The following is a 16,485-nucleotide window of genomic DNA, read 5'->3' as shown; positions in this document are numbered from 1 at the left end:
TGTTCTTGCCACTCTTAGCTTGCTGAGAAAGGTTGAAGTCATTCCGGTGGGAATCCGCCAGCATCATTCCTGGGTGAACTCATTTGGGGAGTACAAGCTGACGGTTAAAGACACACCACCGATTCTAGAAACTCAAACGTGTAAATAGAAGAAAAAAAGCCTACTGGATTATTTTTAGAATGAAATGAAGGTAAAGAATATGACTGTTTTTGTGACTTGGGCAGCTATTCTCAACGGACCTCAACATTAACCCTTCTTGAGTGGTTGCTGAATTAGGCTGATGTTATTTTTATCACTAAACATCATCAATAGGTAGCGCTTTACTGTGGTTAAGGATACTTTCCATCATCCACGTTAGATAGTACGTGGCTGTCAGGACAGGAGTTCCCTGGCCTGTGTTAGTGGTCCCTGGGCCTTGTTTGGGGGCAGCAGGCTGGGCTCTTACTAATGTAACTGTCTTGGCCCCTGCAAGAGTCAGGGGATAGATATCCAGCGAATCTGCCTAGTGTCGGGGGTTTGGGCTTATGTAATATGTAGTCATTTCAATGCTCTTTAAGAGAACATCACCCTTTAGAACAGAGGCTTGAATCGGAACTCCTGGGTTCAAGTCACAGCTTCACGTAATAGCTCTGGGACAGTGGACAAGTTATGCAGCCTTTTCCTTCCTGGTTTCTTTAGTTGTAAAATGGGGGAGAAAATCATTAAATGAATTCAGACATGTGAAGCAGTGAAAGTAGTTGCTGGCACATGACTAACGTTAGCTGCTATTACTGTCCTCCGTGTAACAGGAGAAAACAGGGAATGACTTGCTCACAGCCACAGAGCCAGCAGCAGAGGCAGGATTTGAATCCAGGTCCACGGGACATCAAAGGCCATGTTAGTCTCACCACAGTGCACCATCTTTAACACTAAGTGGGCTGTGGTGTCCCAGAGGGGAAGGACTGGTTGAGTGCCACAGAAATTTGAAAATAACCTCTCACCTCTTCCTAGGTCAGGGCGTTTGTTTTTTAATATATTGTCTCAAAATCCTGAGATTACTCCTGTCTCCCAGATAAAGCAAATGACTCGGAACTAGTAAGTAGTGGTGCCTACGCTGAAAGTCACTTGCATCCTCAATGCTGGCAGCCCAGATCCCTGGGGTGGTTTCCAAAGCTGTCTGGAGCACCCCTCCTTCCTCTCACCTCAGCATCCACACCCCCCCTGCCAGGGGCACATGGGCAGCCTGGATGGCCAGGAGGCCCTTAACACCCCTTTGATTTAAGATCTTTGGATTTCAAGGCTAAATTGATGTTTATTCAGAAATAAACAGCAGCATTAGTTGAGGAGAGTTGAAGGCCAGTTCCCTCGCCCCCTTTCCCTTGAAATCCCCAGATGTGTACGGTTGGGCAAGTTGTTTCCTCTCTGGACCTCTTTCTCCACATCTGTGAAAGGTGGGCACTGACCAAGGCCCCTCTCGATGGTCTGGATGATGCTGGTGCGTCTGCACTTCCTACTGTCGTGTCCTCTGCACTTGCTTTTTCTCCGCTATCCGGTGAGCCATGCAGCGTGGCTCTCCATGACGGGCTGTGCATTCCTGCGACTCCCATGTGAGTGTGGCCGGTCTGCCCGCTGTTCTGTAACATTATACAAATGTGATCATATGCCAAGGGACAGGATCCAGGGTTGCGGTTATTTTGGGATGTGCAAGAGCCTGTGGGAAAATGCTGGAACATGTCTGAGTCACTCAGGCAAATACCTTTCTTTCCGTGTTCCGGCATGTTTTGAACTTTCAGGCGGCACAAAAAAAGCTCCAGCAGGTGCACACGCCCTGTGTTGCGGCAAGGCCTTCCTGAGCAGCCCTCCCTGTTTGTCGGCTGTGCCACCACATCCTCCGAGCTCTGAAGGGCTTGAGTGCCAAGGGCTGAGAGGTGGGGCTGGATTAAACCCTTGCGGGCCCCAAGCATGGAAGTAATTGTGGTGCCTCCTCACATAATGTGATTCAAAATAAAAACAGTAGTAAGCCCCAAAGAAGTGTAAGGATGATCTGAATTTGCCGTGTTACAGTCTGTCTGTTGCTTTTAAAAAAATTATCAGTTAAATTCCTCCAGTTCTGTGTGTAAGTGCTTGGCGTGTCCCTGCTCTCCTGATACTCAAGCTGCCCGTTGCTCAGTGCTGCCCACTTGAATCACTGGGGACTGGGAAGAGCTACTTCAGTCCCAGCAGGGCGAGGAGAGTCCAGGACCAGAGGTGGTAGCAGGAGAAGCCAGCAGTGGTGCCATCTGCACTTGGTAGAAGGGAGGGGAGGCAGCCACAGGCCATCTGCATGGGTCCTCCCTAGACTCGGGAGCCCAGGACAATGGGGCAGAGTTCTGGCTGCAACTGGATGTGTGAGGATGTGTGGAGGGGACTGGAAAAAGTATTCCAGGCAGAAGGGGCCTTTTTCTAGAACACTCCTTTTCCTGTCCTTGCCTGCTCTAGCCAGAGCTTTGCTCTGACGTCCTGTGTTGTCACATGGAGCCTGTGCTTTCTCCGGGGCCCTGCTGCTGAGAAGGACGGTCTCCTCTCATCCAGAGAGAAGCCCCACCACCAGCGCCTCGCTTCTCCTCTGCCTCTTCCTCTCCCAGCTGGCTCCTTCCTTCTCCTTAGCCTACAAGGTGCAAACCAAAAAGAAACGTTTCCTGCTTGCTCCTCAGCTTAACCCCTTTGCTATCAAATATCCCAAAAGAGCCAGCTGAAGTCACCCCCACCCCACCTCCCAGGCACACCTCTGCCCTCTGCCCTCTGCCCTCTGCCTTCCCCCCCACTGCATCTGTGGATGCAGTGCTGCCCTGGGTGGTCGTCTCCCAGCGCTCCTCCCCATCAGTGCCGCCCGGGCTCACTGTCCTCCCCGCCCACTCTTCAACAGGGACGTCTCCCAAGCTCCCTTCCTCAACCCACTGCTCTTCTGGCTTTGTGATGGTTAGTTTTGTGTGTCAACTTGGCTAGGTGACAGTACCCAGCTGTTTAATCCCACGCTATCTAGGTGTTGCTGTGGAGGCATCTGGTAGGTGACCTGTGGTTAACATCTACAATCAGTTGACTTTCAGTAATGGAGACTACCCTCCATAGTGTGGGTGGGCCTCATACAATCAGTTGAAGGCCTTAAGAGCAAAAACAGGTTTCTTGGAAAAGAAGATATTCTGCCTCAAGACTGTAGCATCAGCCCCTGCCTGAGTTTCCTGCCTGCCAGCCTGACCTACACATTTCCAACTTACTTATCCCCACAATCACGTGAACCAATTCCTTAAAATAAACGTCATAAAAAGATAAATACATACATATACATACGAACACACACATACACACACTCATATTTATTGTGTTTTTCTGGAGAACACTGACTAATACATACCATTTACACTCTCACTGGGTCACGGGGTTCCACTTCCCAGACCCCAGTCACCTCTGGGTCTATGTTTCTGGTACCCTCTTTCTCCCGATCACCAGACTTATATGCACAGTTGCCTACAGGGCACACAGGAAGGTGAAGAACCAGCTGATATCCTCCAGGAACCTAGAATTCAAATTCCGGGGTTCTTTCGGGGCTCCCTCAGCACAAGCCTTCCCTGGGGTGCCATCTCGCATGCTCACAGAGGCCACCAGGTGGAGGAGTGGCAGAGCCAGCTGTCACAGTGGGGGGGTGGGGCCAAGGGCAGACACGGGCTGCTGCTCAGCCCAGCCAGTGGTTGCCAGATGGGGACGTGGGGCCAGCATTGTAAGAGCTTTCCAATTTTCAAGACAGACCAGAAATCTGTTCATGTGAAATCTCTCCATTTTTAAATATTTTTAAATGTTTTAGAGAACCTGGGCAGGCCCCACAAAACCCATCTGCGGGCCACGTTTGGCTTGAGGGCTGCCAATTAGTGAGTTCCAAGTCCTGCTGTGTGGTAAATATTTACTTCTGTCTCGAGTCCCTTCTGTCCTTCCCTCTGCCCCTGTGAGTGTCGAGAGCGAGGACTGTGGCGCTGGGTTCTTTGACCCTTCTCAACGGAAATAAAGAGTCTGGGCGAGCTCAGCGAAGGGGTCTATTGGATAATCAGCATGAGGAGTTCAAACCCCAGGAAAGCAGGTCAGCAGAGTGCTCCGATGGACCCGCTCCGAGGTGTGTGGGTTCAGATGCACCTTCTATCTCTTTCACAAAACAGTGCATGTGCAGGGAAGAGGAAAACAAAAAAACCTTACAACTTGATTTCATATATGTTAAAAAGAAAAAAGGGGATAGAGCACATCTGGGCTTTCATCCAGATGATACTTGAAGGTGACATAAACGAGAATTCCTTGGTTACACCTCAAACAAGTTCAGAGATGCTGACATCATCTATGTGTGGAGGGAGGCAAGGACCAGGACTGTTGAATTAGTCCCTCAGTCTCTAAGAAATGCAGCTGGGAAATGTGACAGCGAGCTGCCCTTTCTCTCTTCCTGCTGTGGATCTGTCCAGCTGGCATCTTCAGTCATGAGACGTGGGGCTGCAAGGTCGCTTTGTCGCAGGCGGAAGATGGCCTGCTCAGCTGCTGCCCAGCACAGCATGGATTTTACTGCACTGACTGAAAGCCTATGCAGTTTGCTTGCTGGCTCTGCCTTTTAGACCAGGGGGATGGGGTCCCAAATGTCTGTCCACATTCTACTGCACCCTGCTTAGGTTAGTGAGCCTGTCTTCAAGGTCCCCCCCAGCCCCTGACCCATCAGTTCTAAAGAAGTCCACATGCTGCTGTCAGGTCCCCTCGTGTAAATGAAACTCACATTCGAATCGCTGTGCCTCTTTTTACTGATCAGAGGTATTTTGAGGGTAGTGGTTGAGTCAGCTCTGGTGTCAGATGGGCTGAGTTCCAATCCCAGCTTCCTCACTCAGTAACTGCGACCTTTGGCAAGTTCTTACACTTTTTCAGCCTCGGTTTCTCCCTAAGTTAAGTGGTGACAATAAGAGTACCTAACTCTACGTGAAGTGACATTTAATCCTGAGGACGACTTGCCCAAGACAATGAATGGGAGCGTTGTTTCTACTGTCCTTCTCTTCATACCACCGATGACAAGGAGAAAAGGGCCCAGGGACAGGTCCAGGGTGTTGGTCCTGCTGCTCTCCAACCTCAAGATGGTATCTGGGCAGAGTTCTGGGGAGTGGTAATCGCACACCACTCCTGTTTCTTCTCTGCCTGCCATCTCTATGCATCTCTGCAACCTCCTGCTCAAGTCTGGAGGACATCTTTTCACAGTGCGTTCCAGGCAGGGGTTTTACACTTGCAAGGAACAGGGAACAGAGACTGCCTTAAAGGACGCCAAGCAATGGGACTTACTGCAAAAGATCTCTGAGCCCTGGAACCCAGGAAACACTCAGGCCAGGCCTGGAAGGGAGCATGAGCTGAAGAGGCTTGGATCTAGAGTGGCCCAGGGTCTGCCACCAAACTAAGCTGCCAGCTCTTCTTCCTGAAACTGCTCTGTTCTCCTCTCTCCACCAATGAGTAGGACATAAGAATCAGGGCCCATGATGCCATCAGGAAAGCACTTAAGTTGGCAACCACTGGCCATTCCAACTGTCCCGAGATGGAGCCTTCAGGGAGAATGACCTCTGCAAAGTGAGACCAGGAAGCAGGGTGGTTCCCAAGCGCTGGAAACTGCTGTTGGTAAACACAAAGGAATATAGAGCTGGGGCACACTGACCATCAGTGGCCCGGCAGTTGGACCTAACCACAGCAGTCACCCTTCAGTGCCCCTCAACATGTGTGTACGGGAGGGTAATGACCTGGGGGGCAGTCCAACTCCAAAACTGAGACACAAAAAGGGTGATGCCCCTTTATACATTTCTAAATAAAATGTAAGCAAATTCAGTCCTGAGTGGTGGGGTGTTGAGCTAGATCTGTCTAGATGGGAGGGCCAGCACCTGACCTGGAGCCTTAAAGGCACACGTGCTTGGCCTCACGTACCCCACGTGTCTTCCTACCATTCTCCCACTGTACAGGATGGGTGGGACAGAATAGACAAACTTCCAGGAAAAAGGCCTAGGTCAGGAATCAGTTACCTGGCAATTCACAGTAGACAAGCTCTGGGAATGTCGATAATGCGCCGCTTTATGGCCTACAGATTCTTGGGACTGTAGGTTCAAATGACCACTGCAGTGTGGGAGCACTGTGAACAGTGCAGTTAACCCTCAAGCTCGAAGGCTGTTGAGCTGATTTCTTGCCTTCTGGGGCTCAAGGATGCTCTTCTGCCAGCTTTCAGCTGTGTGAGGCAGAGAGTTCTAGAAAGTTATAGGAGAGCTTTAGATATGGTGGCAACCGCATTGGTAGCAGTGAAATCATACAGCTTCAGATCTTCTCATCCCCTTCCTCCTCCTCTAATCCCTCCCTCGAGACACAGCTTCTTCATACTTGGGACTTGGGCTTACACAGGCGCTCCACGGCCATGTGGTCTCTCTTTATAGCCGAACCTTTTAGCTTCCTCTTCCACTGTTCACTCTTTGATTCTCTACATGTCTTTTTTTTTTTTCCTTAAGCCTTGAGACATAATTCACATACCATACAATTAACCCATTTAAATATACAATTCAATGGTTTTTAGTATATTCACAGAGTTGTGCAACCATAACTATAACCAATTTTAGAATTTCATCATCTCAAAAAGAAACACCATACTAATTGGCATTTACTTCCCATTTCCCTCCAGCCATTGGCAACCACTAATCTACTTTCTGTCTCTATAGATTTGCCTATTGTGGACATTTTGTATAAATGGAATCATACAATACATGGTCTTTTGTGACTGCCTTCTTTTACTTAGCATAATGTTGTCAAGGTTCATCCACGTTGTGGCATGTGTCAGTGCTTCGCTGCTTTTTATTACCGAAAGGCATCTATTGTGTGGATATACCACATTTTATTTACCCATTCATCAGTTTATGACATTTGGGTTGTTTCCACTTTTTGGCTAATGTGAATAATGCTGCTATGAACATTCGTGTACAAACTTTTTTGTGGACATGTGTATTCATTTCACTTGGGTATATACCTAGGAGAGGAATTGCTGGGTCACATGGTAACTCTGTTTAACTTTTGGAGGAACTGCCAGATTGTTTTCCAAAATGGCTGCACCATTTTACATTGTCATCAGCAGTATGGGAAGGTTCCAATTTCTCCACATCTTATTCTCTATATATCTCAGCTGAAATTTGTGTGTGTGTGTGAGGAATATTGGCCTTGAGCTAACATCTGTTGCCAATCTTCCTCTTTATTTTTTTTTCTCCCCCAAACCCCAGCACATAGTTGTATATCCTAGTTGTAGGTCATTCTAGTTCTTCTATGTGGGATGCCACCACAGCATGGCTTGATGAGCGGTGTGTATGTCTGCACCCAGGATCTGAACCATCAAACCCTGGGTCTGTGAATTGGAGTGCACGAATTTAACCGCTCAGCCACAGGGCTGCCCCAAGCTAACATGTTTAAGAGCACAGATTTGACAGAAGCTCATCTCTTAGTACCAGGTGAGGTATTCACTGACTAGCTCATGGACGGTCTGCCTTGGGTCAGATACTCACCCCTGGTCCAATCAGCTAGGGCCAGAGTGATGAAGCAGAGTAATGTAGTTCAAAACGGCTACCAGATGCACATCCCTTCAGCAGAGCATCTGGGGCAGAGAAGAGATCTGAATGACATGAGTCCCCGAAGGCAGGGCACTCGAGGAGGATACCAGCTTCATCCCCGGGCCATGTGCACAGAGAGGGCGCTTGGCTAAAGAAAGAAAATGGTACTGCTTCTCTTGGGACTCTAAACAAGACGAATCAGGAGACCTTGTAACTAGTTTGATCTGCTTCAACCAACACGTTGGGGTCCACATGCAGTCGAGTCTCTAATTTTTCCAGTTAGTTCTTGGAGCATCTGCGCGCCCTTATGAGCAAGAAGTCCATTCTCCGTTGTAAGCCCTATCCCTCCCTCCCTGAATTATTCAAGAACCTCAGGGGCGCTCACTCAGGTCAGCAGGAGGCCCTCCTGCTGCAGGCGTGGGCAGAGAGAACAGGAGGTGTGACTCGTTCCCAGGCAGTGCTTCCGAGGCACCTGCAGTGTTGCTGCTGAAAGCGGGCCCTTCTGTGTTGGGTGGACACTTGCTCCTTTTGCAGAGACCTTTCCATGAACCCTTACTAAACTCCTTACTGCCTCCCTGCCATATTTCCACCCTCACACCATGCCCCTGCTCTCCAGTTCAGATTTCCCGCACAGAGTTTCTCTCCGCCCTTTGGTGTTCTTTTCTGTCACTGAGCCTTCATCTATGCCAACAGATTTTCCTGTTTTTGAATCTCCGAGAGAAAGGGCTAGAATCTGGAGCTTTTACCCCCAGGAGGCTCCTTGACTGCTAGACAAGTTTATACTCTTTCTCCCTGGCAGAGATATTGAGGGAGGGGCAGCCTTCATCCACGCTTTAGAAAGCTTTACGCCACTTTCTCCTCAGGGCAACGAGTGCCTGCTTGCCCTATGTTTTCATAACTAAAAGAATCCACTCCAAGACTCTTGCCCGAATAACCAAAGTTCTAAGATGACTCTGGGTCCACCCCCTGACATAGAAGCAGCTGGCATAATTCAGAAATTTCTCCCGATAAATGCCCATTTGCATTAACATTTTCTGAGAGAATTTTGACAAATTTGGGTCATAAAGTTCTTTCAGACAAAAAAAGACAGAAAGATCATTATCCCAAATAAATTTTTAAACCCTCAGAATTTAAAAATATTAAAAATATAGTAACTCTCCCATTTTGACATTTTGTTCATTATACTAGTGAACAAAAATGGTCAAGATAGAAAGTAGAGAGTTTAAAAATAAAATGACAGGGCCGGCCCAGTGGCACAGTAGTTAAGTGCACACGTTCTGCTTCGGTGGCCCCAGGGTTCACAGGTTCAGATCCTGGGTGTGGACATGGCACTGCTTGACAAGCCATGCTGTGGTAGGCATCCCACATATAAAGTAGAGCAAGATGGGCACGGATGTTAGCTCAGGGCCAGCCTTCCTCAGCAAAAAGAGGAGGATTGGCAGTAGATGTTAGCTCAGGGCGAATCTTCCTCAAAAAATAAAATAAAATAAAATGACATTTCATAATCATTTCATGAACGGTTTTAAGAATCAAGTTTCTTAGAATGACAAGAAAGGGAGAGAGAGAGAAGCAGGAGGAGGAGGAAGAGGAAATGAGGGAGGGATGGAAGAAGGAAGTGAGTCCCAAGAATAACTTATTAATTAGTACAAAATATAGCTGAAATGATTGATTTGGGATAAATGTGGCGTTGTTTTTTTTTTTGAGGAAGATTAGCCCTGAGCTAACATCCTCTTTTTTGCTGAGGAAGACTGGCTCTGAGCTGACATTCATGCCATCTTCTTCTACTTTATATGTGGGACGCCTACCACAGCATGGCTTGCCAAGTGGTGCATAGGTCTGCACCCAGGATCCGAACTGGTGAACCCCAGGACCACCAAAGCAGAACAGTGTGAACTACGCCACTGGGCTGGCCCCTCAATGTGATTTTTTTGGTGATACATTGGAATGTGAAACTCAAAATCTTTCTTTAGAGCCAAGGCTTTACCAAAGTTATTTGAAGGTTGGAAATCTCCAGGGGGATTAATTTATGAGTACAGGTTAAGGCTGGCAGCCTCTGGCCTTAGGGGACTGCGGCTGTTAAATTAGGCCCTGTTAAATTAGGCCCTGGAGTGCTGAGATCCAGGGTCTTCATCCCAGCATCCCAGTAACTCACTGTGTGTTTTGGCAAGCCTCTTTGGCTTGGACTCAAGAAATTCTGCTTCAGTTCTATGATTCTTAATAAAGGATTCAAAGGCACAAACTATTAAAATCTGAAGTGAGGTATTTCCCTCACTGACCAGTAGGGGGCGACTCATGACTGTGCCTTCCATTTTTACCCCAGCCCAAAGAAATCATTTCCTGCTTCTCAGGAAGTTATTCCTATGATTGTGGGCTCCATTTCAGAATGAATTACTACTTTCATGGTTTTTTATTTCTTATAGTACAAGTGATACCCTAATAAAGACTAAGGCCTTGTTTGAAAACCCAGTAAAGGAAGCAAGTGCAGGACGGGCAGCGTGCTGATCTAAAGGTTGGAACACAGCTGGGCATTCATTCACTGTTTCATTCCATAAATAAACGAGGCACTCCCACTTTCTAAAATTAGGGAGATTCGTGAATCAGGAATAATCTAATTCACAATCCGATTAGCGTTCCATTCTAATAATGGGAACTAACCACACCCGTCTGAGATCTGGCCCAGTCACATCTTGGTTGGTCTTCCAGCAATGTAAGCCAGACTTTGGGGGAAAAGGCAAATGTTCTGAGCACTTTAATGCCAGGCTTATTCTTTCATAAGGAGCAGGGTCAAAATAATGTTGAGAGGAAAAATAGAATTTCCTTATGAGACTGGACAAGTTTACCCTTGTACGAGAATGGAAAAATTAATGATAAAGCATGTTTATTTCTTAGATAACTAGTAAGAAATAGCCCTCCACTCCAACTCTTGCTGGTGACAATAATTATGGGAAATCAGAGCCCTCATCCTTATTCTTCCCCTTGGGACCAGAGCTGCCCCTCTCCATGCAGAATGGGCAGCGTATGGGCAGAGAAGAAACTGAACATCATGGCAAAGCCAAAAGCCTACATCTGAAAGGCTCAAGAAAAGAGTGAGAGGCAACTTCATTCCATGGAGAGAGGTGGGTCCAGTAAGGCAGATTGGCGGTTCAAGCTTCCTGTCGAGAACATCTGGAAAAGCTGGACAAAACATATAAGACATGTGTCTGAAGGTGAGCTTACCAAGGTGTTGAGGATTTGAGAGCCAAGATCTTGGAGAGAAGAGTTAGCAGAGAGATTAACTTTGAGGCAATTGCCCATTCTCAAGAGGCAGAGAAGCTTCCAGCATCTTATGCTAAGGGTACAAAAATTGGAGTTCGGGGCCACCAAGGAGGAGGAGCCCAAGTAAACAGCTCAGGCATTCAGCTAGGATTTCCAAAGGGCCTCACCGAAGGGGGAGGGGTGAAAATAGAGATCCCCCACGAAGACTGAAGCCCAGCTTCCAATCAGCTCAGTTTTGATTGGATTAAGGCAGTTTCTCAACCTCAGTGCCATTGTCATTTTGGGTCAACTAATTCTCTGTTGTGGGGCCCGTCCTGTGTATTGTTGGCTGGTTAGCAGCATCCCTGGCCGCTAGCCACTGGGTGCCAGTAGCACCCTCTCCCTAAGTTGTGACAACCAAAACTGTCTCCAGACGTTGCCAAACGTCTCCTGGTGGGCAAAACTGCCTCTGGTTTAGGAGTTCAAGGGTAGCTGCCCAGACCCTAACTGCCCGCCAGAAGCAAAATAAATCTTACCATCATCCAGAGCCTCAAATTATATCTATAATTTTTTATATGTTATATCCAGCACCTAATAAACAACATACCTTCAAAATAGATGACAAAATTGACAGACATAAAAAGAAAGAGATAAATCCACAATCATGGCAGATTTTGGGACACATTTCTCAGGAATTGACGGAATAAGCAGAAAAAAATCAACAAGATTTCAACCACAGGGTTAATAAGTTGTGAAGAGGGGAGAGTTTCTGGAGGGAAAGAACAGGGCCTCAAGTCTAATTACATGAGAGAGGGGCTGGGAGGAGAGGGGCATGAGAGAAGATGGACAGAGATGGAGAGAAGAGAAGCGTCTTTGTTATAGACGCTTCCTAGAGGCCTAATGCTATAAGACCTCCCCACCGTGGGCAGCACAAGGGAGCTGTGTAAGTGCAGACATTTCTTTTGTTCCTTCCTCTAAAGACTATACTGGCTGCTCTGTGAGCTCCACCTGCACCTTTGGTCCACAGCTGTGGCCTGACATAGTTCAGTGATGTTCGAGTTAACAAAGACTAGCAAGGCAGGCAAAGGGGTGGTGAGCACTTTCTGATCAACTGGGAGGGTGTCTCCAACTGGGCTGCGGCTGAGTTCTCCTCCTCTCCCACCTCTGCCATTGAGGTACCATCAGGTGTCACCAGACTCAGAGAGGCCTATTGTCTGAGGGCAGCCTCCAAATTGGGAGGCAGTGAACTGAATATCTGATTCCTGTTCTCACTCTCCCTGCCATATTTTAGCAAGAAGTACTCCAGGACACAGAAGAGGGACCTGTCCCGCCTGGGTTATGCAGGATTTGTTGATAAGTGCTATGTGGCAGACATTATTCTAACTGCTGCCAAGACAGAGAGAGTAAGACCGGGATGTAGAGGGGGATAAGAACTACCCTTTGCCTTCAGGGAGCTCCCCTCGGCCTAGCGGGGGTGAGAGGGGTGAATGAAGCAAGTAGACCAATATTTGAGTGCAGTGTGCTGGGGCAATGCAGGACAACATGGAAGCTGCTAATAACATGCAGATGTAATCAGGGCTCTTATGAGTGGTTCACAGAGAGAGAGGACATTAGATTAGGGGCATCTAGTTAAGACTTTGAGAATCTTCTGGGGAGCAGGAGTAACACGAACAGAAACCTGCAGGTGGAAAAGTATGAAGTGCATTCAGGGAAATTTGTATTCAACAGTGATTGAGAGCCTACTGTATACCAGGCACTGTGCTCGGAGCTAGACGTACAGCAGCAAACAAGACTTGGTCCCGCCCCACAAGTTGCTTAGGGTTGAGCTAGTAGCACAGACTGACAAGGAAACGGGTAATTTCAGGGCCTTGATGGGGAGAAGTTCTACAGAGAGCTCTCTGGAGTAGCCGGAGCATAGAGTATATGCACAGGAGTGGGAAATACATCCACCAGGTATGTAAGGGCCATATTATGCCTTGAAACTCAAGAGGAGGCCTTGTGCCAAATTTGATTGGCAGTAGGGAGCTACTGAAATCTATTGAGCAGAGAAGTGGCACATTACACGTATAAACTCACTAGACAAGGGGCTGTCTTGTGCTTGATTCCTGCTTTCGCCAGGGCTGAACCAGAGGTCAAGGTGGAACGGACAGCAGCACGTGTGTGATAGATAGGATGGATCTTGAGGCCCGAGTTCAAGCTTGTGGGACACGGGGGTCCCCTGTCAGGATCCATCCTACCCCCAATCCCTAGGGAGATCAGATCCCTGGCCCGATAGACGGCCAAGGCTCAGCAGCTGACACCCTCAATCTTTCTCTGGGAAAAAAAATTGTTTTTAAGCATGATCACTATAGAGAAATTACTTTTTTTTTTTTTCTTTTTCATACTTATTCCTTCTAGCTGGAAAGAATGTTAGAGATTTTTGGTGCAACCCTCTCATTTTCAGACGTGGACATGAGTGTCCGCAGGTAATGGCAGATCTCAGAATAAACCCAACCACCAATATGGGCATCTGATGTTGTGGCCTGCTTGCCATTTCCCCTTCTGCTAACAGAAGAACCTCAATTTACTTTGGGGAAACTTTGGTCCTGCAATTTCAGCCCACGTGGCTCAGAGGGGCCCGAATTCCCCCGCTCTCCATACTGTTTCTCAGGCCTGGCTAATCAGAGCCCCGTGCCAGCTCCGTGGCTTTTGCTGAAGCTATGAGAGTCTGTCTTTTTCTGGAGAACCAGGAGCTTCCAGGGGTCACCATGCAGAGTACATGCCGAAATGAAGTCAACCAGAGGAAAACAAAGCTGGGAGGTGGACAGAGACCAAGTTCTGATAACATAATTTGAACTCCAGGATCCAACCATGCCTGACAGATACCTACACCTGGACTTTTCAGTGTGTGAACCAATACGTTTTCTTATTTGTTTTGTGTTGTGTTTCACTTGCAACTAGTCTGAACTAATACATTGCTGACTTGCATTCCTTTCTCCTTCTGACCCACAAATGTTAATCCTTGGGTTTGTCAGCAGGGCCACTTAGGTCTGTGACACAATTCCTTTCCCCATCTACTATTGCCTTCTGCCATGAAGACTCTCAGAGCAGGATGGTGATGGCACCAAGGTGTGAGGGAGGCAGGTAGCCGTGGTTCACCAACGAAAAGGAGGCTCGGTTTCTAAAGACTTGGGCCCGGGGCTGGCCCCGTGGCGGAGTGGTTAAGTTCGTGTACTCCGCTGCAGGTGGCCCAGTGTTTCGTTGGTTCGAATCCTGGGCGCGGACATGGCACTGCTCGTCAGACCACGCTGAGGCAGCGTCCCACATGCCACAACTAGAAGGACCCACAACGAAGAATACACAACTATGTACCGGGGGGCTTTGGGGAGAAAAAGGAAAAAAATAAATAAATAAATTAATTAAATAAAATCTTTAAAAAAACAAAGACTTGGGCCTGCATTTCAGCATAAATCTCAGTGGATTTCTGTAGTGACATCAACGTTAGTAGAAATACAGACAACTTATTCAAATGAGAAACTAACCAAGCTGTACATAATTCATCATTTTTGCCTCTTGTTTTCAAATATATATATATATATATCTGTGCATGTGTGTGTGTGCAGGTATACATACTGTATGTATATGTGGATACGTGTGTGCATATATAGATAACACATATATGTGCACGTTGCATATGGACATTCTGACTTTAGAAGTAATGTACTCCCATTGCAGAAGATTCAGAAGGCAAAAAATAGATAATGAAAGAACTCTTCCATAATGTTAATATCCAGGGATAATCACTATTGGCATTATGTTATATTTCCCTTTATTATTTTTTCTCTGTGTGTATACTTTGCAAAATTATAAGGTCGGATGTTCAATTTTGAGTATTGTTAAGTGAAAAACCAAGATGTAGAAAGAAGGTGAATGGCAGCATTTATGTTATATTTATGTATATATCTTACGTTAGTGCTCTAGGTCTGGGAAATACGTATCATATTATAGATAGAGATTTTCTCTGGAAATGAAATACAGAAAACTTTTACTTTGTAAGTCCTACATTTCTATATTCTTTGAACTTTTTGGAAAAACCATGGGTTTCCTTTGTAATTTGAATAAAGATAAATAGCAATTTCTTTTGTATAAATTCCTCATTCCTTAACATCATCTATACAGATGAACATCACTATTTTTTCCCCAACTTATCTGTTAGAACCACTGTTTATAATGTTTAAGTGAGCTGTATCATAGAGCACAGATATTAAACGATACAGCTAGAAACAGCCAGAATGTAACCAGCTCTGTCTTTGAAGCTCTGTGTTAGAGCTGGGTGCTGCTCTAATGCAGCAGTAACGGACAGCGGTCAAATGCCTCCGGGCAGTGACTTAGCAAGTCTTTGAGGCATTTGACACAACATATTATACAGTGATCCCAAGCTGCTACAGGCCTGACAGAATGGCTTGGTGGATTGAGACACAGCAGAGGGTCATTATGGCTCCTGAGGCATGATCAGAGGGGCAGCTGAGAGAAGACCCACTCTGTCCTTGGGAGCAGAGCCCGATGCATCAGTGCCAATGACACTGAGCTCACGGGCTCTGTTTGAGGATGATCTCACCATCCACCTCTTCTGAGACCTTGCATTATCTGTTATGCCAGCTCTCTTGTGTGTCCAGCTTTTCTCTCTCTCGTGATTTTCCCGTCAACTTTAAAATATCTTTAAGTCCCCTCATCACCCTATCCAGATATTGCCCCATCTCTCTCCTCCCTTGCAAAACCAAGCTTCTTGAAGGAGTTGTTTACACTCGTCACCTCTGCTTCCTCACTTCCTGTTTTACCCAAGTTCCTTTGGAATAGAGACCCATCTGGGTGCCTCAAGGGAGCTGCCTCTTGTAGGGTCACACTGGAAACCACGTGCAAATCTGGGGATAAGACACTGAAGCACAGCTGGTCCCATAGAAACTTGGCATAGGGACTGCAAGCCCGTCAGGATCAGATGCTTCTCATCTTTTCTCCCCTTTTGTCCCCTACCTTCTCCTCCTCTTTCCTTTCCTCTCTATGTCTCTCTGACTGTCTCTTCCATTCTCCCCTCTCTCTACTTCTCATTGAGCACCATCCCATAATGATCACTCCAGCTCCAGTCAACCTCAGGATCTTTAGCCCAGCTGCCACTGTCAATAGACAGAGTCCCAAGAGAGATGGAATCTAATTAGTCTGGTAATTTCTTCAATTGAGGAGACAAGTCATAGGTCACTACCCTTATATTACAGGATATGGCTATTTAGGGCCACAGGATCACGGACTGGGCAGCGTCCCTGAGAAGGGGCTGTGAAGGGGGAGAGCAGGCCATGAGAAGCATCTTTGTTTTCCTCCCATTCACTCTTCATCCTAAGGCAATTGGCTTATGTGCTCAGCAGCCCAGAGGCCGCTCCCACTGAGATCATACACAACATCTTTGTTGTTGAATCCAATACATAGTTTCATATCTTTCTGTATATCAATGTTCGGTGGCTTTTGAAACTGTTGGCACTTCTCCTGCTTCCTATGACTTCCATGAAATTTATACACCTTAGTTCTCTGCCTACTTCTCTGGCTGCTTCCTTCTAGCCTGTCTTGTGGGCTCCTCTTTCTCCACTGCTCCTTTTAAAGTTGGCCTTCCTCTGGGTCTGGATTTTTTTTTTTT

This window comes from Equus asinus, chromosome 2, assembly GCF_041296235.1.
Source record: "Equus asinus isolate D_3611 breed Donkey chromosome 2, EquAss-T2T_v2, whole genome shotgun sequence".
In the NCBI taxonomy this organism is placed as follows: Eukaryota; Metazoa; Chordata; class Mammalia; order Perissodactyla; family Equidae; genus Equus; species Equus asinus.
Note: the sequence above shows the minus strand (reverse complement) of the source record.